Source organism: Mytilus trossulus, chromosome 8 (genome assembly GCF_036588685.1).
Source record: "Mytilus trossulus isolate FHL-02 chromosome 8, PNRI_Mtr1.1.1.hap1, whole genome shotgun sequence".
Classification (NCBI taxonomy): domain Eukaryota; kingdom Metazoa; phylum Mollusca; class Bivalvia; order Mytilida; family Mytilidae; genus Mytilus; species Mytilus trossulus.
The window spans coordinates 55363581-55389913 of NC_086380.1; the positions used below are offsets into that span (position 1 = coordinate 55363581).

General features: G+C 31.9%; 1 protein-coding gene and 1 long non-coding RNA gene across 2 annotated transcripts in view; both read right to left on the reverse strand.

Annotated features, from left to right (window-relative positions):
• The window catches only part of LOC134727777 (uncharacterized), a 281854-nt gene that overhangs the window by 149050 nt on the left and 106471 nt on the right, over nucleotides 1–26333 (reverse strand). The window lies entirely within an intron of this gene.
• Nucleotides 13982–26333, reverse strand: part of LOC134682171 (uncharacterized) — a 37005-nt gene continuing 24653 nt past the window's right edge. The window contains exons 2-3 of the long non-coding RNA XR_010100814.1: nucleotides 17175–17205; nucleotides 13982–14044 (exon numbers count right to left, since the gene is read on the reverse strand). This is a non-coding gene — a long non-coding RNA (uncharacterized LOC134682171). The remainder of the gene's footprint in view (nucleotides 14045–17174; nucleotides 17206–26333) is intronic.

Here is a 26333-nt window from a genome sequence, read left to right on the forward strand (position 1 = left end):
ACATGTAATGTGGAAGCAATGCGTCAAGTACATGATAGTCCGTCGGAAAGGGACGATAAAGGCTGACCAGTTTAAAGAGAGAGCTATATATATATCTTGCACGTAAACACTCCCATGTAGATTTCAAAGTGGAGCAAGCTAATGCGGCTACAATGCAGCACTCGCAGCCGCAAAATGGACAGGCATTAATAAAAGTTGCAATGACTTGTTTCCCAATCCAATATAAATACATATGTTTAAACTAGAACATGGCAACTCAACAACAATGAATATCGCTCAATAACTTTTTGAATAAAATTGAGAATGGAAACGAGGAATGTGTCAAAGAGACAAAACACAATCAGAAAACAGTCTAAGCGACCAATGGGTCTTAAACATAGCTATAAAATCCTCCCCCGTTGGTTAGCTTCAGCTGGTCCTTTACACTAATGTGTTCTAGTTCGCAAAAATGGACGTCACACTTAACTCCGAAACAGATAAATGAATCAAAATTTAAAAAAAAAACATACAAGACTAACAAAGGCAAGAGGACCCAGTTTTTGGACAGTCTAATGTTAGAATATGTAAAAGAGGAAATTTCTGAGGATTTTATAGCTATGTTTACATGAAGTGTTTTTATTATTTCGTAATGCTGATTTGTCTTTTCTTCATATGGTTTTAACAAACGCAATTTGACAATTTTACACTATTTGATTTAATTGTTTCATTATTTTATGTGATCCTGTCATTCTTTAATGTGGTTATCCTATTACTTGATGAGGTAAAACCACATAACAAATTCGGAAAAACCTGTTCTTTTATTAGATAGATTTCCATGTTGTATGTGCCTTGAATGCGTGTGACCATCCATCTAATTAGTGTTCAAATTAAAGTTCGGGTTACTGTTTGCGTTAAACGTTGGAGTAAGTTTTCGAATTCAAGTCATGCTTAGAATTAAAGTTCTAGATTGCATTGGCTTTCGAGTTGGACTTGTAGCTTGAGTTACATTTAAAGGCAGAGTTCTAGTTACAACTTTGAATTTAAGTCACTTCTTGAGGTAGATTTTGAGTAAGATTCGAATTAAAGTCACATTAAGATTAATTATGATTTTGAGTTGAAATTCGAGCTATTTCATTTTATATATCTTTTTGAGTTCGTAATTAAATTTTCTATCGCAGAACAAGGGCTTTTACTCGGGCTTCCGAAAAGAGGGCCCCGGGATATGTGTACTATATAAACACTGTTGCAGTATACAAAACGCAACATAGGAGTTAAAATAATGGTAGATGTGGTGTGATTGCAAATGAGACAACTATCCGCCAGAGTTTAAATGCATCGGATACATGAACTTATGTATACGGTAAGGCAACCCTGCAGTAATCAACACTGTGTATAGTCAAATAAAAAAGGCCACCATACACTATGTGGGGAAAACAAATCTATTTTATATTTTTAACAGATTTCAATATGTCGTTTGTTTGATGTGCTTTGGTTGGGTATCGCCAAAGTTAAAGTTCAAATTAAAGTTCAAGTGGTTGATCAGAGTTATTTGATACGAAAAAGGGGAACGGCAGACAATAATAAAAAAATAAAATCCTAAACATTTTACAGTATTTCGGACATAATTGGGATACCCCCAAACCACTTGGTTCTGTTTTTTTATCCGAAGTTTCTCAAAAAGAAGCAGTATTATAATAAATTTGTAAAATATTCCACAGATGCTGTGTCTCGCCTGATATTGCTGCTTTCAGTGTGAAAGCGTGATGTTGATCGGCTGTACATTCATAGGTAAAAAAAAACTAAAAAAGTGTTTTTCTGTAGATGCTTTTTCTTGATATTGAGGAAAAAATCCTATACAAGTTTTAAAACAATTCATGGAGATAATAAATGTATCATGTCAAAACAGTTTCATTCGGTTTTATCTCACTAAAACAAAACTGTATGGTTTTCAACAATGAGCAAACCCCATACCCCATAGTAAGCTATAGAAGGTCTCGAAATGACGCCACTTTAGACGACGTTGTTGTGTCTCTTTGCTGCTACATTGATGTCGCAGGCTCGACACAAATCAAAAGACAAATACTTTTTTGTTAACAAATAAGACACTTCGAGTCAACTCACACTTAAGTCACAGGAAAATCAAAACATCAATACTATGAAATAAGATTTTGTTTTAGCGTGAATGATCATTTGAACATATGTATATACGAATATTAATCTTTTACTTTTAATCAATTGAATTCCCTAATCTACCGCGCAATAATTGAAAATAATATTTTTGGAATATCTGTTTCACATGTGACGACGAACATGTTCCACACGTTGAGCAGTATCTCCTTACCTTTCTAGGAAACCCGAGATAACCCCGATGCATTTAAATTACCTAGTCATACCAATCTAGTGAGTCAGCCAATTGCAACTGGTTTTTAAACCACCGCAACGTTATCGCAACTGAAAGTTGGGGCATAGTGTTTAATATCTGTCCGTCCGTCCGTCTTTCCGTCCCATTATGTATATACACATATAGTTATTCAGCATAACTCCTCCAACAGTTTGAATCCTAGGAAGTTTTCTCTTTTTTGTATGTTTGTACATATATTGAAGGTGTGCTAGGTGTGGTCAGGGTTTAATTCTTTGTCATTTTTGGGAAATTTTCTAGGGCGTTTCTAAATAGCTACTGCCGTTTGAATGCTAAGAATGTATCACTCTGCTATCTGTTTGTACATGTATTGAAGGTGTGCATGTGGTCAGTTTTTTTTCTTTTTATCATTTTCCTCTTTTGGGAACAAAATTTAACCTTTTCCTTTGTCCCACGTGCACTTTTTTAAATGACACAACCATATCAAATAATTGCAAAACCACATCGAGTAATGACAACACCATAGTAAGAAATGCCAAAACTATATCAAGTCAATACGAAACCATATCGTGTAATATCGAAATATCATTAAGTAATGACCATTCCATATTGAGTTATATTGAAACATCATTACGTAATGTAAATACCATATTAAGTAAAGACAAAATATCATTAAGAAATAATAAAACAACATAAAGTAATATCAGAGTTCCACATAAGACAGCTGTGGCGTTCCATAGAGAACAATTAAAGATCTCCAACTGCAAAATGCACATATTTTTATCGACAAATATTTTCTTCCCGTTTAAAATATCAATGCTTGTGTTACAAAATACAGTTTAGATTAATGTACGTTGTTTTTTATGAGTCAAATATGGTTCTTATATACTTTTAATAAAAATAAGAAAAAATGGTAGGTACTTCTTGTTAACAAAATTTTACATTTGGTTTTATGCAACTCTTACTTTTTACTGATTTTAAAAATATAACGATCTTCAACATTAAAGATAATTCAAACATAACAACTTCCGGGATACAAAAAGTTAAAATACACTATGACTTTATCATACACCAATACTAATGTATAGAACAGATTAAAATGTGTCACGTGAAATTTAAATTTAACCTTGACCTCAATGTCAAGGTCATCAAGCAAGGACCTAAATCAAAAGAACTATAGTCTATACTGTACATAAATCTGTATGATGTATGTGTAATAACAACACACAGCTAAAAAAGGGGAAACCCATCCAATTAAATATCAACGTACACTTTTAACCAAGATAGTATGTCTTACGATGTGTCGACACGTTCAATTTAGAAAAAAATCATTTGTCGTTATCTTAAATGATACTGAACAAATTTAAAAAACATGACCTTGACTTTTGATTTCGACCTCAAACCAAAGACCCTATCACTCATGGCTTACCGGTTACAAATGCATATCACTTATATCAAATGCATATGGGGAAGTAACTCTCATATGGAGTCTCCGTATCTCTTCGGGAACAATTATTTTCTTTATCAGTAAGATCGATATAACGAGCAATTTGGTAAAATAAATTTGTCGTAATCTGTTAAGGTTGCAAAGAAGTAGTCCGCATAAACAATCAGTGTTCGGAGAAAAACGTACGATAAAGTGAAGTGTTCGTTTAAACAGTGTAATTTTTAAAAGCGTATAAACTGTTCGATATCATATAGCAAATATTAAAGTAATAACTGTTGAAAAAACAATACTGCGCAATAAAACAGTAAAACGTTAAGGCGAAAGGAACAAAATAATATTTAAAAATCAATTGATCAGTTAACAATTGAACGCGTTGTTTACCCCACTGTACTTAATTTGGTAGGACAATATGCAATAAAAGTTTAAAATGTCATTTTGTCTGTCAGATCAGATGGTAGTCTAAAGTACACTGATTCAAAAATATTTTTTTTTTTTATATACTTTTGCTTAAAAAAATGTACTACCGGTTACAAAATTTCACTTTCTGCTTCAGGTCACGAAGCAAAGACCTTAAATTGAATGACGCCTACTAAAAGAGTAGTAATTACAAGAAAAACAGTGTTCGGGAAAATAACTCTTACAAAGAAAAATGTTCAGACAGGGTTAAAAAATAAAGCATAATAACTGTTCGATATCATATGTAAAATGTCTAAACGACATATTGCGAAACAAACAAAAAAACTCTGCAGGAAACAAATATAGTGGAAGAGGAAAAAAACAATAATCAGAACAGATCTCTACGAAAAGGAGCTTTCACCCAATTAAAACCAATCGTTAAGAGAACAATTGAGTGTGTTTACACCAAAACAATATATATAAAGAAATATTGACACCGAGTGTTTGTGGCACAACATCCTGTCCACAAGTTAACAACTTTTTTTTTTCTGTGACGTATTAAATTTATATTAAGATCCAGTTTGTTACATCTTGTGATCAATTTTATTTGGCAATCGTCAATGGCAGTCAGCAGGGTTAAAGCACATAAGTTGTTCGACCTGTTAGTCAAATGCGTTTTGTTTGAATATTCTTTTTCACTCTTTTGGTCTTTTGGAAAATGTTGTTTGTGCTGTTTTTAGACCCTTCTACAACGAAATTTGTTTGACATGCACACGTATAAAAATTGCGGTTTTTATCCAACGCAGTCATAGGTTTGAACGTAGTTTTCAATTTAGACTCGTTTATATATATATATATATATATTTGAGAGCCCAGGTGGTCGCGTGGTCTAGCGGGACGGATGCAGTGCAGGCGATTTGGTGTCACGATATCACAGTAGCATGGGTTCGAAATCCGGCGAGGGAAGAACCAAAAATTTGCGAAAGCAAATTTACAGATCTAACATTGTTGGGTTGATGTTAAGACGAGTAGGGGCATTAAGGCCTAGTTTTGGCCCAAGAAAATGAAATGTTTGACAACTATTTCAAATTGGCACATAATGTTTAGAAATGCACAGGGTCAAGAAGTACAAATGAAAAACATTCAGATTTTTATCTGATGACGTCACAATTACGTCATAATATGTACTGTTTTCACAAAAACCATGAAAAATACAGAATTTATGCAGTTTTCTGCCTTTATTTCCGTTGTGGAAACATCCTGCGCAGCCGAGAAACAACAAAATAATTTAACAAAAGCTTTATTATAACTATTGGCATTATCTCATCAAATATAAAGTTGTTTCTTGGATGCGCACATACTTTTTCAGTCTAAAATATACTTAAAATTTGATGAAAAAACAAGGAAAATCACGAAATTTAACAAAATATGCAAATTAGGTTTTAATTTGTTGCCATGGTAACTTGTTTGATGTCAATTTTTTTGTGTTTTTGTTTGTACCTTATACCTTAGACAAGTTTTCAGTAATTTAAGAATATGTATGATAACTTTAAAGTTTGCAGTAATTTTTGGGCCAAATAAGGGCCTTATTGCCCCTACTCCTTTAGCAATCACCAATATAACACGTAATTAAGATGATAAATAGCGCCAGTACCTAAAATCTTTACTTCAGGACCATCACGAATCATTTGTGAAGCTGATACGGTATATTTATCAACAAGGTCATAGTATCTGTCGATATATTATCTTAAAAACAGCACGAGACGCTCTATGAGATAAACCTGGTTAATCAACTTTTTGTTAAGACACTTGTGACGTTTAATAAATTCTGACGTATCAGTCTAAAAATCTAATTATACTGAGCTTACAAGTTTTATTATTTTTCGCTTCTACCAACAACCTAATAAACATCATTGATAGAATCTTCAGGTTTACCTTTAATTTTAAACAGTCGTACTTTTGTCCGGGTGATTGATTTCACGCCATTTAGGCTTTGTACGTGTAATAGATTTTCTACCTTGTTTACCTGTACTTTTAAATCAAAATGTGAATTTTATTTTTCACTGACGTTCCGGAACACACCATTGGTAAGAAAAGCACATCAATGTTTTTAAAAATTACATGGAGCGTCGACCAAGTCTCCACGAAAATGACCGTTATGGAGCTTTTGGGATGGTTGATGCTGGAATGAGTGTTGCTTACCTCGCGACCCGATTAAATATGCATAGGTCAACAGTTTGGAGACACATAAACAGACAAACTCGAATTGAAAAGGATTGGCCAAAACGATGCCAAAACGTCAATCCGATCAAACAAGTATGGGATCAGTTGAACCGACGCATCCGTTAAAATCCCGGCGATTTCTAAATTTTACAAGAATTTGAAAATGCATTGCTTAGGAAATGAAATGAAATTCTAAAACTTGAAATTAAAAGATACTAAATGGAATGCGAAATCAATAACAGCGCTCTAAACCAAGAAGTTCCTAGGGAATATGAGTGATAAACATTATTGTTGCTTCTGACTTTTTTATAATTCCATTTTGTTATTTTCATAATTATATGTTGTTCAGTTTTTGTAATAACATTTTTAAAAAATTGGGGGTCAGTATTCTCATAAAATCGAAACTAATCCGGTTTACAAAAGCATTGGATTATACATCATAGGATATATGCTTTTTTTCCTCTGAAATTGACTTTTAGAAAATACCTTCCTGATGAGAATAAGATTTAATGATCAGTCGTTCAGCAAGTTAAATAACGACAAAAAGGTAATATAAATAGCATTTTGAAGATATAAAACAATAAATCATCTAAGTCATATGGTTTTGTAAGACTACTATTATATTTGATTGTCTTGAAAACAATTACAATAAAGGTTAATATTCGATAAATAAAACACATATATATCATTAGTTAACGTGTTAAATCTCTTTATTGTAAAATAAGTTGAGCAAAACTCCTTTATTTTATATTCAGACTGGGTTAATAAAAACCCAATATCAATTTATGCAGTTTAAAATACAATGGAAAACGACATTTGTTTCCTTTGAATTTGAAAAACTGCTGATTATTCATCATTGAATTTGTCATAACCAGAATCATATAATAAGTTGTGTGTCAATTTAATTAAGGGGGCTTAGGGGTCTATATCAAATTTTTCTTTTAATATAGGATTTCTCTTTTTTTTTTTTCTATAAATGAACTTTTTCTGATACTTAATAGAAAAATGAAAGAAAAAAGAGGGGTCACCGTTCATTTACGCTCTTCCAAAGAAGCATACATTTTTGTTAATGTTCTTTTTTTCTGTTGAACTAACAGGAGAACCAGCGGTAATATCGAAATAAAAAAATAACTAAATTACAGAAATCGCTTAAATTTTACAATTATTTAATTATTTACAGCTTATTCAAAAACAACAATAAAAAATATAGGTCACCGATGAGTTAAAAAAAGATATTTCAATTTTAATGCAAGAAATGGCATGTTTGCACCAAAGGGAGATAATTTGGAGCTTTATCAATGATATCAACATTTTAAAAGTCACAAAGGACCAACACGAATTGATTTTTTGGAATGATTTTTGTACCATATGATAAAGTAACAACTACTACATGTACTAAATACAATTTGTGATAAAAAAATAATGTTTAATTTTTTTCTGAAAATCGTATACCCGCGAGCCTCCTTAACATCATTTTTGCAATAATTCTACGTCGATCTGCTAGAAATCCGATCTTCATATTCTATTAAAAAATAGCTGTGGCTGTATATACATGCGTTCATTAATGATAAGGCCTTATTTTGATTTGTCTTTTCATTTGGAATAAGAAATAAACTCAAACTAAGACAACAATTCTAAAATGATTATTTATCTTAGACTCTTATAAAATCTCATTGATTTGGGTATACGTATGTTTTGGCATTTAGAATACTCTTGATGCATAACGTTTTGTTTTTTACTCAGAAGATTAAAGTATTTTTCTAAGATGAGTATAGCAACAGTATGTTAACATTGATTTTGATGAAAGATTCAACAAAGATTAACAAATACATGTATGTACAAAACGTCATCACGTACCTTATTTTCTTTATTTGGATCTATATCTGCTCTTTCTAATAACAATTGTACTATGTCAAGATGTCCACCACTAGCAGCTGAATGTAAGGGGGTATCACCATTAAACTAAAATGAAAAGCTTGCACTGTTCATGGCATGATACGAAAGTTAACAAAAAAACAATCCATACAAATGAGTACAGTACAAAACAAAATTATTGTGCTATTTAAATGTTTGGAAATATTGACCTCTAGCTAGTTTGGCTTTAAAACTGTTTATTTGTGTACAGAGAAAATTAATAACGCAAGGCTAATTTGACAAGTTGCTAGTTTATTATCTTCATTTAAAGTTGAACTGTCAGATGTAATTAAGACCAGAAATGATGTCCTGGTGTGTAGGGTAATACAATTAGCTTTGCCTATTTGTTTGTCTAGAGATGGAGTAATTAAACTCTATGATCAGGTTAGATAGTCAAGAGACTGGCATATTGTGTATCAGCTGTGATACTGTATGGATGTTTATTCCTTGAAGTCTTGAATCAGTACGTTTCTGGAGGACTTGTATTTAAAGTTAATATGTAAAAACTTTGAAGCTATTTGTCAATAAGTCGGAAGTAATGTACATCAAACTGAAGTTATTTTTTTTTTAAATCACAGGTACATCCAATATTTATGAATAATTTGATACTACTTAAATATAAACAACATAAATATGACGGTACTACATGTATGTCTACTTTTATTCATTTTAAAAGAATCCAGGAACCAAACGTGTCTGATGTATGTATAACAATACGAAGTGATCAAGATCATACGTTTTTACAGCCTTTTTTTTGTGACACAATTTGACGATAGAAACCGTTAATATCCGCATATGTATTAAAGATAGATAAAACCAATTAAATAAGATAGAAACACTATATCCACCAACCTATAAAATAACAAGACATTAACAAACAAATACAGACCTATACATGAATGAATTGTTCTATGGAGTGATGTAAATAGGTAGTATATATTTTACATACCAATGCAGATAACTGATATTTTCATTGTCCATGAAATCATGCTTAATGATTATAAGATACAAAGAATGTACTAACGAAAATATCAAACTCAACGGTAAAATCAGAAAGGTGACGTATGTAAAAACTGATAAAACCAAAGGCTCAACCAATGGAAAGACCTGACAGCAACTGATATATTCTGGACTTGGTATTGGTATTTTCCAAAGAAAATGTTGACGTTGATGTGGTTGTATTTTTTTTTCAATCATGACAACCAAACAGTTACAACTAGCAAAGACGTCAATACACAACAAGTGTCTGTAAATGATAGTTTATAGTACAGCATAATCAAACATAAAAAAACGTGACAAACAGTTTGATTAAAGTAAAATATAAATACGAGAGACATAAATCAAAGTCCGTGATACAAAGTCATGCGTTCGCGTCACCCCACTAAATACATCACAATCATGAAAACTACAAAGCCAAAAACCTGAAAGCCGTCTCATCATATACATAGTCGCATCAGGAGTTATACGACCATAACGGATAAAATAGTAAGAAAACAAAACGGAACACTGCACAAATAATGACATGATACACAATGTCAACACCTGAAATCAATAACTAAAGACCATATACTTGATATATCATATCATGGGTTATTTGTAAGGTTAACAGTGAAGATATGTCTATAAATCGAAGTACGCTTTGATGAGCTTTTTAAGACCATGGCTCAATAATGTTTTAATAATATACAAATGACGTTAAACAAAGTCTGAATAGTTGGTAATCTCTTTTGAAAATCGTATTGGTTAAGAACTGGATACCCCATACGAGGTTAATGTGATATATTTGCTGATAAGCATGCTACGATGAAAGAAATATATAATTTCAAATCGGAATCTTCTGGTACGTCATTGGCTTTGGTACTGAGATGACCAGCGTAGTCACTTTCGACGTTTATGCCAAAATATGAGGTACAGGAAGCTGAATCTGTGTTTTTTTAGATCTGTAATTCAGAACTATATATGTTCTATATAAATTAATAAACTACGACTCATTTGAAATTAAAAAAAGTTAAAGAAGGAGAGACGCACAGTTAATTCCCATAGAAATACCGATAACTTCGGAGGAAATTTTAGCATTTATTCCACCTACAAATTATTTACAATTATTATGTGGTTAGTTCCGTCTTCACTGCTATTTATCTTTCAAACACACAATTCTTTGGAAGAGCATGACATATTGATTGGTTGACTACAGTTTGCTTTACTCAACCTCATCACAAAAAAACCGAATAGTTTTTTTTTTAAATTAGACATAAGACCCTTCATATACTATTACTCAAGTTTAAAGCAAAATTACTTATTTACAAATAGAATTCAAAATAAAACCACGTGATAAAAACATTTTCTCATTGCACACTGAAACAACATATTTGTATTATATTTGATATATTTCATTTTCTTTACACAATCAACCATCAATGAATGTAGGCGTTTGTTTTCGTTACAGTTCAGTGTATCTGCTGTTTTATTGTTTTCCTCTTATAGTTAATGGCATTCCCTCCGTTTAAGTTGGTAACCCAATATATGACTATTGAATAGCGGTATACTCATGTTGCCTTTTTTGCATTCAAAGCAAGATTTAACTTCATTTTTTTTTTAGAAATAATGAACGAAAGATACCAGAGGGACAGTCAAACTCATAAATCGAAAATAAAGTGACAACGCCATGGCTAAAAATAAAAGGACAAATATACAAACAATAGTACACATGATAAAACATAGAAAACTTAAGAATAAGTTACACCAAAAACTAAGGGTGATCGCAGGTGCTCCGGAAGGGTAAGCAGACCCTGCTGCACATGTGGCACCCGTCGTGTTGCTCATATTTAATCCGGTAAAAAGTCTAATTCGGTAGGTCACATTCATGAAAAGGAAGGGGATTGTAGTTGCCACGTAAGGAACATATTCGATATCATTTGAGAAACGGTTATTCCATAACGGTCAACCAACCCATAAAGGTTTCCGTAAAATATACGAAGGGATGATTTCAACTTTACAATTTGGGACTCTTTGTTTAATAGCTTCCTTGTAAGCAGCAACCCTCTATCAAAACAATCATTATAGAAATTGCAAGGACGGGAATATCGTATCAATTGGGAGATATATACTCCGTATGCAGGTGCTGCTGGAATGCTGCTACTTAGAAATGGAAATTTCACTTTAACTGTATCTGTTATTTCCTTTATCTCTAGTTCGATGGGATAGATGCGTTCAACATAGTCACCAAATTATGAATTATTTAGTTGATGTTTTGTTTAAAACATCATCTATATAGCGGAAAGCAGAGTTACAGGATATTGCTTACTTGTAATCTTTTTTCCTTTTTCCGAAGAAGTTCCTGTATTGAATCAGTCTCATAAGAATAAAGAAACAAGTCGGCAAGAAGAGGGACACACTTGGTTCCCATTGGAACGCCGACAGTCTGTTGAAAAACACGTCCTCCGGATGTAACAAATATGTTGTCAATCAAGAAATCAAGCATCTTGATATTGTCAGTTTCAGAGAAATTTTTTTATAACCAGAGTGATCCTTTACAAAGTAGGTCTAGATAGAAGATACTCGTGTGTTATGCTTGTATTGTATATAGAAATAACACTACTTATCTTTGCAACATATACCATTGGGTATGGATGCATTTTTATTATATACTTACGTGTTTAAGGCTAATTGTATCAAAAGTATGATGCTATACGCATACTATATGCTATTTGACATGTTGCATTCTCTACATACACTAGCTCGTTACAATTAGGCATACACAATTGTTACACATCTAATGCATCAACAGATGAATCTGTTTCAATGAACTCATTCTACTTAATACAAGGAATTAACATTTCAATCATTAGACTAGTTTGTTTGTTGGAAAAAGATTTAAAATATAAAATAGCGAAATTACCGAACGCCAAGGAAAATTCAAAACGGAAAGACCCGAATCAAATAGCAAAATTTAAATATCAAACACATCAGAAGTAACGAATGAATTGAAGGCACATTTCTATGAGACTTCATGATCACCGTGCAATGATCAATGTTAACTTTGAATGATAAGTCTGTTTCTCATACACTGTAAAAAAAGGCAACAGTAGTATGCCGCAATTCAAAAATTGTAAATCTATGGGGAAAAAAAATCGGGGTAACAAACTTAAACTGCGGGAAACGCATTAAATATAAGAGGAGAACAATGACACAACATAAAAATGTAACACACACAGAACCATACTAAGCATTAGTCAAAATCAAAATCAAAAACTGTAATCAATAGATTACTTTATTTGTTCCCTAAAATGTGCCTGTCCGTCTACAATTGTTCATCTCACCTTGACCTCATTGGCATTATTCAGTGGTTAATATTTACTTTTAATTTTGTATGACTATTTCAGAAACTACTGGCAACAGTTCGTACGCTATATGCTGTATATGATATTAAAGTAACATGTCTATATGACCTTGACCTCATTGACCAAATTTAATCGGGTCGATAACAGCAGCTAAACATTTCAGCAGGTCCACTCTTGTTCATTGTTTTTTGGTTCATTATGAAATTAATTGGCTTGTCGTTCTAGATTTATTGGAATCAAACTGTCAGATAAATGGAAATGTTTGACATATCACTGATCACAAAGTACAGTATGCTCTAATCCATTAACTTTCATGTTAACAACGAAGCTAGGGATTGTTAAGTAACCTTTAAATAAGACAAACAGAGAAACAAGCATGATTCATAATAAGAATTGAAAACAAATTTACATTGAAATTAAGTTCTTATACTAAATAAAATCTATATAATGAAAAGAGCCTATCACCGTCGAATAGAATATGTTATATCAAATCATTCAGACTAAAAGGAACACAAACAACCTTATTTCTTAATACCACCAAATAAAGAAGCTACATTTTGTCATTTCAACAAATGGGTTAAAACCTTATCAATACACATTAAAAACATCGGTTTGAAAAGTATTGCTTTTTTTTTTTATGTAACACAATTTATAGAAATTATGTATTGAAAAAGTAGAGACAATACCGAACTTAAAGGTAAATTCAAAAAGGGGACAGCACATCAAAAATGACAAAATTAAATGCAATCCACCAACGGAACGAATGTAAAAACAACTATCCTATTCCTGACTTGGTACAGGCCTGTTTCGTAAGAAAATTGTAGGAAAAACATCCTAATTGTATGACAGTTGTTAATAAAATTGAGAATGGAAATGGGGAATGTGTCAAAGAGTGGCAAGTTATGGCCAATATTATTTTCAATCATCAGTTGATACCAAAAACATAATTTGTTTTAAATAACGAATATTAAAGCGATATACTTCTGTTGTATTGATAGGCCATATTTTGGGAAGAATGACGATTAATACTATTTTGTCAATTGTTTGTTATTTTGTTTTTGTTCAATAAAATTGAAAATGGAAATGGGGAATGTGTCAATGAGACAATAGCCCGACCATAGAACAGACAACAGCACGTCACCAACAAGTCCTCAATACAACGATAAATTGCGGCATCCGGCGGCGTCCTTCAACTGTCCTCTCAACAAATATTAACACTAGTTCAGTGATAATGAACCTCATACTAAACTAAATAAAAATATATCTGGTAAGTTAAGCTTTCTATGATAATATTCTCACCCAGTCGCTATAGTTTATATATGCGCCATCGGAAAGATAGTATTTGACCTTTTGTAAATCCCCGCCTTTAACTGCTTCTAAGAGATCCTGTAAGAAAACATATATTTCATTCTCTATTCGAAATAAAAAAAAAATGTACAATAGTATCAAATATATTTTGTTTCTATTTGTATTAATACAGATGCAATATTTGCAGATATTTCTACTGGTTTTTCGTATAACGGTATAGACTACATAGACATAGAACATTTATTTTTATCTTGACAGATATTGCATTTTATTCTTTATATACTATGCATTCCTGTATTTTTGTTCACACTAAAGATGTTCAGTGTAACACAATATTTTCATGCAAACTAAATTATTTTACATAAAGACACTATTTTTTTTTTAGAATGTCAGATATGAGATTCTATAGATCTTTATTAGTTAAAGTTTTTTGTCCGATTTACACTTAAACCAGTATTTTTTTTAATTTTCAATAGACTGTTTGCCAAATCCCGTGATTGGCCCAAAAATTAAAGATCCCTTTTTAGTTGTCTCCCTTATGAGAGACATTCATTTTTATTTACAATGGAGAGCTCGAGCTAGCAGAAAGAACAAATTTACCTGTTCGTAATGTGAGTAATCTGTAAGGTTTTCAAATCTTTTAATTGCATTAATTCGCTGTTAATTATAGTAATTTTGACATCAGAAAAATATTTTTTTTTTTAAATAGTTAAACCCTCAATACATCACTTTCCATTCAGTATGCTTTGCATTAGCAAAAGCCAATTTTGTCTGGTACGGAACCAGTCTACGATTGACAAAGGATGCGTGCTTCAGCTGGTCCCTATGCAAAAATATGTACTATATAAAAAAGAAGATGTGGTATGATTGCCAATGAGACAACTATCCACAAAAGACCAAAATGACACAGACATTAACAATTTAGGTCACCTTACGGCCTTCAACGATAAGCAAAGCCCATACCGCATAGTCACTTATAAAAGGCCCCGATAAGACAATGTAAAACAATTCAAATGAGAAAACTGACGGCATTTTTTATGTAAAAAAAAAATAAACGAAAACAAATATGTAACACATAAACAAACGACAACCACTGAATTACAGGCTCCTGACTTGGGACAGGCACATACATAAATAATGTGGCGGGGTTAAACATATTAACTAGTTTATTGATACGGACGTCATACTAAACACCGAAGTACATAAATGTAACTAAAATGAAACATTTTACAACATTAAAACAGGCCAGATGCTCCTGACTTGGGACAAGGGCAAAACTGCGATGGGGTTAAACATGTTTGTGATGTCTCAATTTTCTTCATATGTCTCTGACAAATGGAGAAAAAAAACAGTGATTGACGAAGTAAAAGTCAGTTTAGAAGACTCCGATGTCAAAATGCTTAGATAGCGTTTGTTTTATTTGACACACAGCCGATACTAGGTGCAATAAGATATAAAGTCAGATAAGGCAAAAGTAACGTTTTGAGAACAATAATGCCTACTGTATCATTGTCAGGGAGGGAATAAAACTCGTGCATCTGCATTTGTAAAGTAAACAGTATATTTGTCATTCAAAGTTCAAATATTCTCAGTAAAAGATAACAAAGATAAATATGTGTTTAAAAGAAGTGATCATTCGGGAACTGTATACTCCCAGCAAGACATTTTGGTGACATATATGTGTCTATCTTTATTTCGGAGTTGAAGACCCATTGATGACCTCGAACTGTGTTCTGCTCCATTGTTCGGTAGCTGTATCTTAGACACATACCGCGTTTTTATTCTAAATTCTTTCGAATATAACCAAAGATGGAACGGATCTTTAATTTAGGTTTAATATTAAATACATATTGCAACAGACAACTGGAAATGACCTAAGTGGGTACATAACACCTACGGTAGTTAACTCTTCAGAGTTAGCTAAGCGTTTTAGTCACATACTATTAGTTAGGAGCAATCAAGCTTCTCATCAATCAAAATTACTGTTTGTCAAAGTGCTATATATCCAACCAAAGTAGTCCTGTAAATTATGTGGTTCAAATTTCTAGAAATGTTCACATATTTGTAAACTTATAAAAGTAAATATTTCGTAAAATTTTCATGAAAAATAAACGAGCTAAATCTATATTAGTCGGAGTGGTTGGTACTCCCTTAAATGACATTGAAGTCGACGTGATCAACTAGTTGAGTTCTATTTCTTTTTTTAGAAAATATTCATTCATTTTTAATCGATGAAATAAATCTGGGTTTTTTATCATAATATATATTTTATTTTAAATAATATCATATTGCTTTTCTATAATGAAATGTCTTACAAATAAGTTTCATGTCCGTATACAATTTGTAAATTTCAGTTAAAATTTCTACATCCCTTTGCTTGAAAAATGGTATTAAAAATATACTAGTTATAAACTTATAAATAAAATAGAACATTGGACAGAGAAGTGACGCGAAATCAAAGAGAGACCATTCAACACATTAAGTTACATCACATAGTGTCAATGGACCACATGTATCTCATAAACATGTGACAACCGTTGTGTTTCTAAACAGGTATAGCCTAATGATAAGTCATATCCAGTTTTAATCATAACCTTTAAAAATTTGTCAGAAAATGTACGATTTATATAATTGGGTAAATAAACAGTTTGAAACAACACTTGTTGCGATGATCGTGACGTGGTTGTTTAAACTTAAATCATAACACTTCAAGAAATACCCCTATATAACAATTAGGACTTTTGAGACGGACTGTCCAATGTTTATAAAAACTTTAAAGTAGCATTATAAAATAGGATGGGTCTGAAACGCATTTCTGAATTTCAAATGTTTACAAAATGCACAAAGCAGAGTAATCATTTGAGCAGCATCCAACAACATGTTGAACGGGGTGTATGAAAATAATTAAAGTTGACCATGATACTTTCTTTAATAGTATGTAAAATAATAATAACGATAATAGGAAGCAGCGACGCAATGTTATGGAATGTAAACGACACTTTATACATGATACGTTAATTTATGTCAATCTTTTAGCTAAAACAAGAGATACATTGAATAGGTCTATGAACTCATGTGAATTGAAATAAAACTGATGTTTAGTCAAACACTGAATTCGGAATACGATATAACTTTTTTTTAATGAAAAAGGATAACGGTTTATAACAGATACGAATAAACAGATTTTTCTCATTTTAATAAAACTTACCCAATTTAGCTGCCAGCTTTCCATCGTCTATCTGTCAAATAAACATACACGTTAATTATGTGTGCTAAATTTTTCCGGAAACTGTTTTGATGACAAAAAAAACCAATTTCTGCTTGTTAATCAAGACACCTTGAGCAGCAACACACTTACAGTTTAATCAAAGTATACAAATAATTGTGATGGTTTTTTTCACTTAAAAGTACAACAAACCAAAATGTATAATAAAAGGGAGACAATACACACCGTGTATTGCCAAAGATAATGAGCGAGTGAACACAATCAGTACCGTTGTACTACTTAAGAAAGATCTGGCGGGTCACTTATGACTTATTAATTATGCATTTCTAATCTTAGTACCACACTCTATGATTTTTAACATAATAATTTAAACATATCTATTTTTAGTGGATTGGGAAACAAGTTTTGCAACTTATATCTATCCATTTCAACTTTGAGGGTGCGAATGCTTCATTGTAGCGGCATTAGCCTGCTCTTTTTCGAAATCTACAAGGGTATCCCTCTCTTAACATGTGTCAGCCATTTATCGTCCCCTTCCGACGGACTATTATCGTTTCCTGAAGACCCTACTAGCAAATGGTATCAAGGGAGAGTCGAAAATTCAGTCCCTGAAATTTCATAATAGCATTATACCTTTTGAAATTTCATTTGACATCAGCCAAAAAAAAAATATTGATTCATCAGCAAACTCTGATGATACAACTAAAATGAAACTGGACCCTTTTAGTTTTATGCTAATAACATCCAAGAAGTCATGAATTTTATCCTCCACTATGTCATTGTAACGTTATGTATCAAATCTGTTGTTTAAAGGTATCCCGTTGTGTCTTCCTTTTTCTATTTCAAGTTCATTAGTACTGCTTCTAAATTTGGTTAAATCATTTATCTTTTGACAAAATGTTTTTATAGAAAATATTTTTCAAGACCAATATCTTTTTAAAGAAAATTAAAAGTTTGAGCTTTCTAACAAACTGTGGATTTTTATATATTGATTGGTGTAAAAATGCAATATACATACAATGTATCTAGTTTTATGGGAAATCATTTTGCTCTAATTAAAGAGTGTGCGTTATGCATCCATGCTTTGAAAATTTGAACAAACAGACACGACTCTAGTTTCCAAGAAGTGCAACCGAAAGGAACAATACGATATAAAAATGAAGATGTGGTACGAATGCCAATGTGACAACTCTTGACAAGAGACCATGATGTATTGTTAACACCCTCCCAATAGGGTTTTCATCTAGCGAGAAACATGTATTAGATTGATGCTATAAATGCAATGACGTCTCCCACGATTCATGTAGCAGGTAAGGAATCCTACAAAATGTTTAAGATTTTATTTTCGTTCAATACCCTTAACAGTTGTAAATATCATTCTGAATAACCTTCCTAAAAATTACTTTTTCATCCGAAACGGGTTGGTGTCCTGAAAAGAGGTGTTATCTGTTATCTGACTTTTTTTTTAAATTAACATAATTTGGGAAAAAATTTATCCGATTTTGGATCAGACAGGTAGAAGGATGTAACAAAAAGCTGCATTTTCTCTAAAAAAAAATACTTTTTTCATATTAAAATTAAAACTGTCTTATCCTGTAATCCACAAAAATGACGCATACACATATTTCTTCTGAATGAAAGGGTAATCAGCCTTGTTTCACCTTCACTGACCATACTCGAAATTAAATCCCGCAAATTGAAACTCTAGATAATGACTTTGATTTATCCGTGTTTGGTCAGGTAACTTTTCGAACCGTGTCATCAAGAAAAATACAATAAAATACATATTCTAGTTAATTGTTTTCTTCTATATGTTTTTATATAAGTGATGTACATATCGCTTCTTTTGTTGTCTATAAGAATAAATAAATAATTTCGTTGCTAAAATAGTCATCATTACTTAATTTTCCATTTGAATTTCAGAAAAGACTGGCTATCTATAAAAAAGATATGTCATGAATGCCAATGAGACAAATCTCCAAGAGAGACCAAATGACAAAGGAAGAAAAAACAATAGATCCCCTTACGGCCTTAACAAAAAACACATACCGCATAGTCAGCTAATCTATCTATTTTTTTTACCCCATTTAATTTGTTCACCAGTTTTTAAAAATGGTTACAATTAAGTAATTCGCTTTTATCCTGCAACTAGCTGGTAAGTGTATACAAATAACAGGTAAACAACATTTTTTTGCTTTGTTTGTACATGTACAAATAAATTTTCGGTAATATGGATATTTCTTTCTGGGTAATAGTTCATTTTGGGGTTTTCTTCGAGTCCGCATTTCAATAATTGTAAAAATCAGAGACAATGGTTAAGATTTAAATAACATATGCTCAAATACCAGGTGTAAATTTTAAACAATGTATGCATATTGTCAGAAATATAAAATGTATTAGTTCTCGCTGCGAAACAGGAAAAAAATCGACAAGCCTTAATTTTCGTCCAGTTTCTTAAGCTCGTACAAATACATTCTACGTTTACCGACAAAGTACATTTATAATCAATACATTATTCCACTGTTGTTGATATGCATTTATCTTATTTTTCGAACGGAGAGTCATAATTTCAATGCATAGTATTGCGGGATATACGGTATAAACGGTAAGCTTCGATGCGTTTAGTTATGAACGCGAATGGTTCGTTAAATATAGCTAAATTTGTTCACCAGTTTTTAAAAATGGTTACAATTAAGTAATTCGCTTTTATCCTGCAACTAGCTGGTAAGTGTATACAAATAACAGGTAAACAACATTTTTTTGCTTTGTTTGTACATGTACAAATAAATTTTCGGTAATATGGATATTTCTTTCTGGGTAATAGTTCATTTTGGGGTTTTCTTCGAGTCCGCATTTCAATAATTGTAAAAATCAGAGACAATGGTTAAGATTTAAATAACATATGCTCAAATACCAGGTGTAAATTTTAAACAATGTATGCATATTGTCAGAAATATAAAATGTATTAGTTCTCGCTGCGAAACAGGAAAAAAATCGACAAGCCTTAATTTTCGTCCAGTTTCTTAAGCTCGTACAAATACATTCTACGTTTACCGACAAAGTACATTTATAATCAATACATTATTCCACTGTTGTTGATATGCATTTATCTTATTTTTCGAACGGAGAGTCATAATTTCAATGCATAGTATTGCGGGATATACGGTATAAACGGTAAGCTTCGATGCGTTTAGTTATGAACGCGAATGGTTCGTTAAATATAGCTAAATACAGATTTAAGCCAAATGTTCATAAAAGGGATTTGCTGCACATCATTATTATGAGAAATCTTTTTTTTTTAAATATAAAATTTCATGCAAATATAATCTATTGGATCAAAATGTTATCATTCTTAAATATACATTGTTTTGACAGTTTCCGTTAAATATTGCCATTTTTAGATATATCGGTCCCGCTTTTCTCGGCTCTTGTTAAAGCGAGACGTTTTTTTAATAATAGCTTGCGAGGCATGAAGTTCATATGATTTTAATCTAAATCATCCTCAAAGTGCGAAAACAATCTTAAATTGATGCAATCGTGTTGCCTTGAAATCGACTTAACATATTAAGTCAAATTTCTTTTGAAAAATCACCTATATAACGAAAAGAAAACTGTGACAGACTTTATCACGAAAGGGAAAACTTAAATTCTTCTGTAATTTTCCTGCCACTGATTATACATGTTATAAATTAAGAACTAAACTTGAAGAAGTAAATGGGGAATGTGTCAAAGCGACAAATACCCGACCGTAAAGCAGACAACAGCCGAAGGTCACCAATGGGTCTTCAATGTCGCGAGAAACTCCCACACCCGTAGGTGTCCTTCAGCTGGACCCTTAACAAATATGTATACTAGTACAGTGATAATGGACGTCATACCAAACTCTGAATTATACACAAGAAACTAAAATTAAAAATAAAACAAGACTAACAAAAGCCAGCGGCTCCTGACTTTGGGCAGGCGCAAAGTTGCGGCGGGGTTAAACATGTTTATGAGATCTGAACCCTCCCCATATACATCTTGCCAATGTAAAAAAGTCAACGCATAACAATACGCACATTAAAATTAAGTTCAAGAGAAGTTCGAGTCCAATGTCAGAAGATGTAACAAAAGAAATAAATAAAAATGACAATAATACATAAATAACAACAGACTACTAGCAGTTAACTGACATGCCGGGCTCCAGACCTCAAATACACTGATTGAAAGATTATGTCTTCATCATATGAATATTAGGTATAATCCCTCCCGTTAGGGTTTAGTATCATACTATCATAAAATATATGAGAAGAACATAACCCGTTTCATGCCAACAACTGTTTTTTTCAAATAAATGTGTTTAGTTCCAATGCAAAGACCCTATAAGTGAATCAATATTAAGCCAACATATGCAATCTTTAATGACCTGACAACAGTATCGTAACTATATCCCTTCTTAATAAGTATGTTTAAAGGTTTTGTTAACTTTTGAGGTGAATACTGACATTTTTGTGCTTTGTTAAGAATATTACTATAACAGATTGGATGTGAAATACCTGAAAGTGTAAGATGTCTGCATGTAAAGTTATATTTACGAATTATTTCATTATACCGATGATAAAATTTAGTAAATGTGTTGACTAGTGTGTGATATCGAAAACCCTGGTGTAATAATTTTTCAGTAATAAATAAAATGCTCTCGCTAACATCTTATACGTTGTTACATACATGAGCGAATCGTACAAGTTGAGATATATAAACACCTTAAGATGGTGACAAGGGAACGTCACCATCTAAAAATAGATAATTAACGATAGGAAATGAAAAATCATGTCTTTTATCATAATTTTTTGTATTAAGCTTCCCGTTAATGATATAGATATCAAGATCGAAGAAAGGGCAGTGGTCATTGTAAGTATCAGCTTTATTTAAAGTAAGTTCAATAGGATAAATTTCTTTAGTATACATACTGAAGACGTCTTTATTGAGAGCCAATATAGCATCCAAATATCTATAAGAATTGGTAATGTTTTGTATCAAATGTTGTTTCGATGGGTCTTTGCTAATTTTAGTCATACATTGTAACGCATAACAATACAAAAACAGGTCCGCAATAAGTGGTACACAGTTAGTCCCCATTGGAATTCCAATAACTTGATGATATACGGATTCTTCAAAGCGAACAAACATGTTACCAAGTAAAATTCAAGCGCATATATAGTATCAAAGCATGTCCAATTGACATAGTTCTTTTGTTTATTGCTACTAAAATATTACCTAAAAGAGTTTGAACATATGTACTCGCATTCTGATTTTTTAAATGCCCATTTAATTAGGAATGTGATTTTTTTCTTAATAAGAGTAATAGGCAAAGTGGTATATAGGGTAGGAAGACCAACATTTGAACAGATTCAAAATCACCAATATATTCATGGATCAAGTACTTCCAACGAGTTTTTGACACTCCAAAAGTAATTAATTCCAATATTTTCAAAGGCCTCATTTGAACAATTTATTATCAGGTTTTTTTTTGTACCAAGTGTACTAGTAAGTAGAATAGACAATTTCGTAGTGGAACAATGGCTTGAAGATGAAATGAATCTATATTTATAAGTTTTTTTGTGTAGCTTCGGAAGCCAGTACATTGTTGGGACTTTCATTGTCTTTGGTTCTGCTTGTAAAGAAGTAGCTAAAAGTTTGTGTTTGTTACACATGTCGTTTTCTGAAAATGAAGTCAGTTGGAATGTTGGTGAATAATGATCCTTTTGTAGAACCTCAATATGAAATTAACGACAAACAATAATGATATTATAAGCAGCTTTATCAGCCGGAACAAAAACAAATTCCTTGGCTAGTTCTTTTAGTTTATGTTTGATACACGAAATAGAAAGTTCACTTGTGATGTTTTGTATTATTGGAATTTCGGAACCCTCTTGTATGGCAAGCCGTTCTCGTCAAAACTATGTTTAAACCCTTTTTCGAAAAAAAATACACACTGAGATTTAAAAACCTAAAATAACACACTGAGATTTAAAAAAAATAAAAAAAACACACACTGAGAATTCAAAATTACACATTGATATTTTAAAAAGACACACTAAGATGAAATAAATTGAAAAAAAACACACTGAGAACTGTTAATTACACACTGAGATTTCAAAAATACACACTGAGATTAATATGCAAGTTACTAATGAATATTCATGAGATGAATAATTCAACAGATTAATACCTTGATCTTAAGAACTCTTGTGATTATAATGAAATGCGATTCCTTCAACCAACATTCGTAATAAATTTCAAGACTTAACATCGCTCATATTGATAAGTTTGTTGCCTATTATTCAGATCGTAACTACCAGTGTATCGGGATTTTTTAAAACATGGGTCCCTTTTCAAAAGTATTCCAACTGTTACCCTGATTTTGCAAGTTAATCTTTTATATTTTTGCTACGTGTATATGTTATAATAGACACTTGAGTAAAAATTTCACTGCATTCTTTTGCAGATTGTTCTAATGTTTTCTTATAATTCTAATAAAGTTTTTCACCATTTGGTTATATTTTTTAATAAGGGTAAGTGGGTATTTTTCTTGTTTTTCTAAAGGTTTTTTTATTAATAATTTGGAACCAACTCGAAGGACTAACGAGTTATGTCCCCTTGTTGTTTTAAGCTTGTAATAGATTCAGATTAAGTATGCTAATTATATATGTGCGCATAAAAAGTGCGCACAAATCTCAGTGTTTATTTTTAAATTCTCAGTGTGTAATTTTAGATTTCAGTGTGTAGTTTCAAATTCTCAGTGTGTGTTTTCAGTTTATTTATTCTCAGTGTGTTTTCAGTTTATTTATTGTCAGTGTGTCTTTTTGAAATCTCAGTGTGTAATTTTCAATTCTCAGTGTGCGTTTTTCATTTTTGTAATCTCAGTGCGTCTTTATGAAATCTCAGTGTGTAATTTTTAATTCTCAGTGTGTAATTTTCAATTCTCAGTGTGTAATTTTCAATTATCAGTGTGCGTTTTGAAGTTTTTCAATCTCAATGTGCTTTTTTGTAATTCTCAGAGAGTAATGTTTTCGAAAAATGATTTAAACATAGTTTTGACGAGAACGGCTTGCCATACTCTTGTTCATTTATTTAAAGAACCATGAAACAATTGCCAGCTGTATATAACTCCCAGTTTTCAAAAAATCTTTAAATGTGCAGTATGTCATTGATACGATTTGAGTTCTCAAAATTAATCAAGATAAAATAAGGATAATAAGACATTTGTAAAAAAATATAACAACCCTTTTTATGTTTTATTACTTTTTGTGCACATCTTCTTGTTAAAGATATTGTCAAAGTACTGAAATACTGAACATCGGATGACCGCAAGTTCTTGTGGACGGTCACAAACTCTTGTCTCAGAAAACCAGATCACATCTCTTTACCTGAAAGTGACGTTGAAGTAAAAGATATATATTTTTTCTGAGACAAGTCCGTGCGTGGATGATAAATTTAACCTCATCGTAGTAGTGATACAAATCAGTAAACTCTGGGTTTTTTTTATACATTATTTTAATATTTGCAAATTACAGTTACATGTAATTTTCATCCATTTGTATATCATTCTATTGCATTATATTAATAATAGTGCTGCGCAAGTGCATGGTGGACACTCATCTGTAATAATTCGAATTTTCTTATAGATTGAATTTGAGTGGGCATTCATAATTTTCCTCAAAACATTCAATGTGCCACGCAGAGAGATGGAGCAAAGACAGATAACTCTACATGGGAGATTGCAAATGATCTTAAGATATTCTTCCGCATGCGTTAACACACTTTTTTTGTACGTGTGTACAAATATTAAAGATTTTTTGGCTATATTTATGTTTCTAACGAGTCTAACGACATATTCATATTAATAATTTATGTTCAAAAAATGGTTTTTTTAGGAGTATCCATTTACAAAGAATTAAGAACACACGATAAGGAATATAATTTTGCACTCCATAATGTCCGTGTATTTATCATGTACTTTATATATCGGTTACAATCTCAAAACGAAGGTTACGTAATGGAAATTTAGGCGACAGCAATACACATGATTGCCCTCACAGTCGTCCGATGTAAAATGAATAGAAAAGTTGTTCAGTAAAATATCATTAGATCAACAAACACACGGACCTAATTTTTTTTCTTTTTGATTTCTTATTCAGTGACCAGTGGCAGAACCAGAATGTTTTAAAGTAATGAGGCTGCGTTTGTTGGTTCCATAAGCAGTTTGATTAAGAGGGGGCTCGGGACTAAGTTTTGTCAAAACTCCCTGCTAATTTAAAAAAAAAATACAAGATAAGAGATGGCGAGAAAATATCTACGTCCTCGGTCAATATAATCTGAATAGATGCAAATATAACGTGTTGACCTTGTCGAAAGTCTAAAATGGATAAATGTAATTCGGCGCCTTCCAAAACTATATGTTATGATTATGTATGCAAGATATGGCGACCTATGAAATGACCCGCTTGATGCAGATAAACTATTACATAGATAAGGCCGTTAGTGCTCTTGTTTGCATAATTTTACCTAATCATTTCGGTGCCTTTTATAGCTGACTTTGCCGTATGCACTTTGCTCATTTTTGAAGGCCGTACGCTGACTTAAAGTTGTTAATTTCTGTGTCATTTTGGTCTCTTGTGGAGAGTTGTCTCATTGGCAATCATACCATGTCTCCTTTTTTATATCAACTTATTTTCTGTTCACATTTACCGTAAAGAAATGAGGTTGTATTTTGTTTTTTACATGTAGCTTTACTTTCTACTTAGCTTTTTTAACGGAGCAGAGCTTAGTTTCAGTCGATATACACACCATCTTGAACTATGTACTTGTCACATATAAATTATGTTTTGTTGCTTCATGATTTGACTGATATTCAACAACAACTATTGGCTTAAATGAGATAAAGAATTACAGACTGTTCTCTCCTGAGGATATTAAGCCATCAAATTCCGGAAAATTAACTATGTGTATTACATTTCAGATCATGGATTCATGGTCGTTTATTATGCATATATTACCCACTGAAATTGAAAATTGTAATATCAATCATTAATACGTCATTATCTGCAATTGTCTTTTTGTACTCCAGATTTCGATTTATTAATTTCAACTTTGGAATCT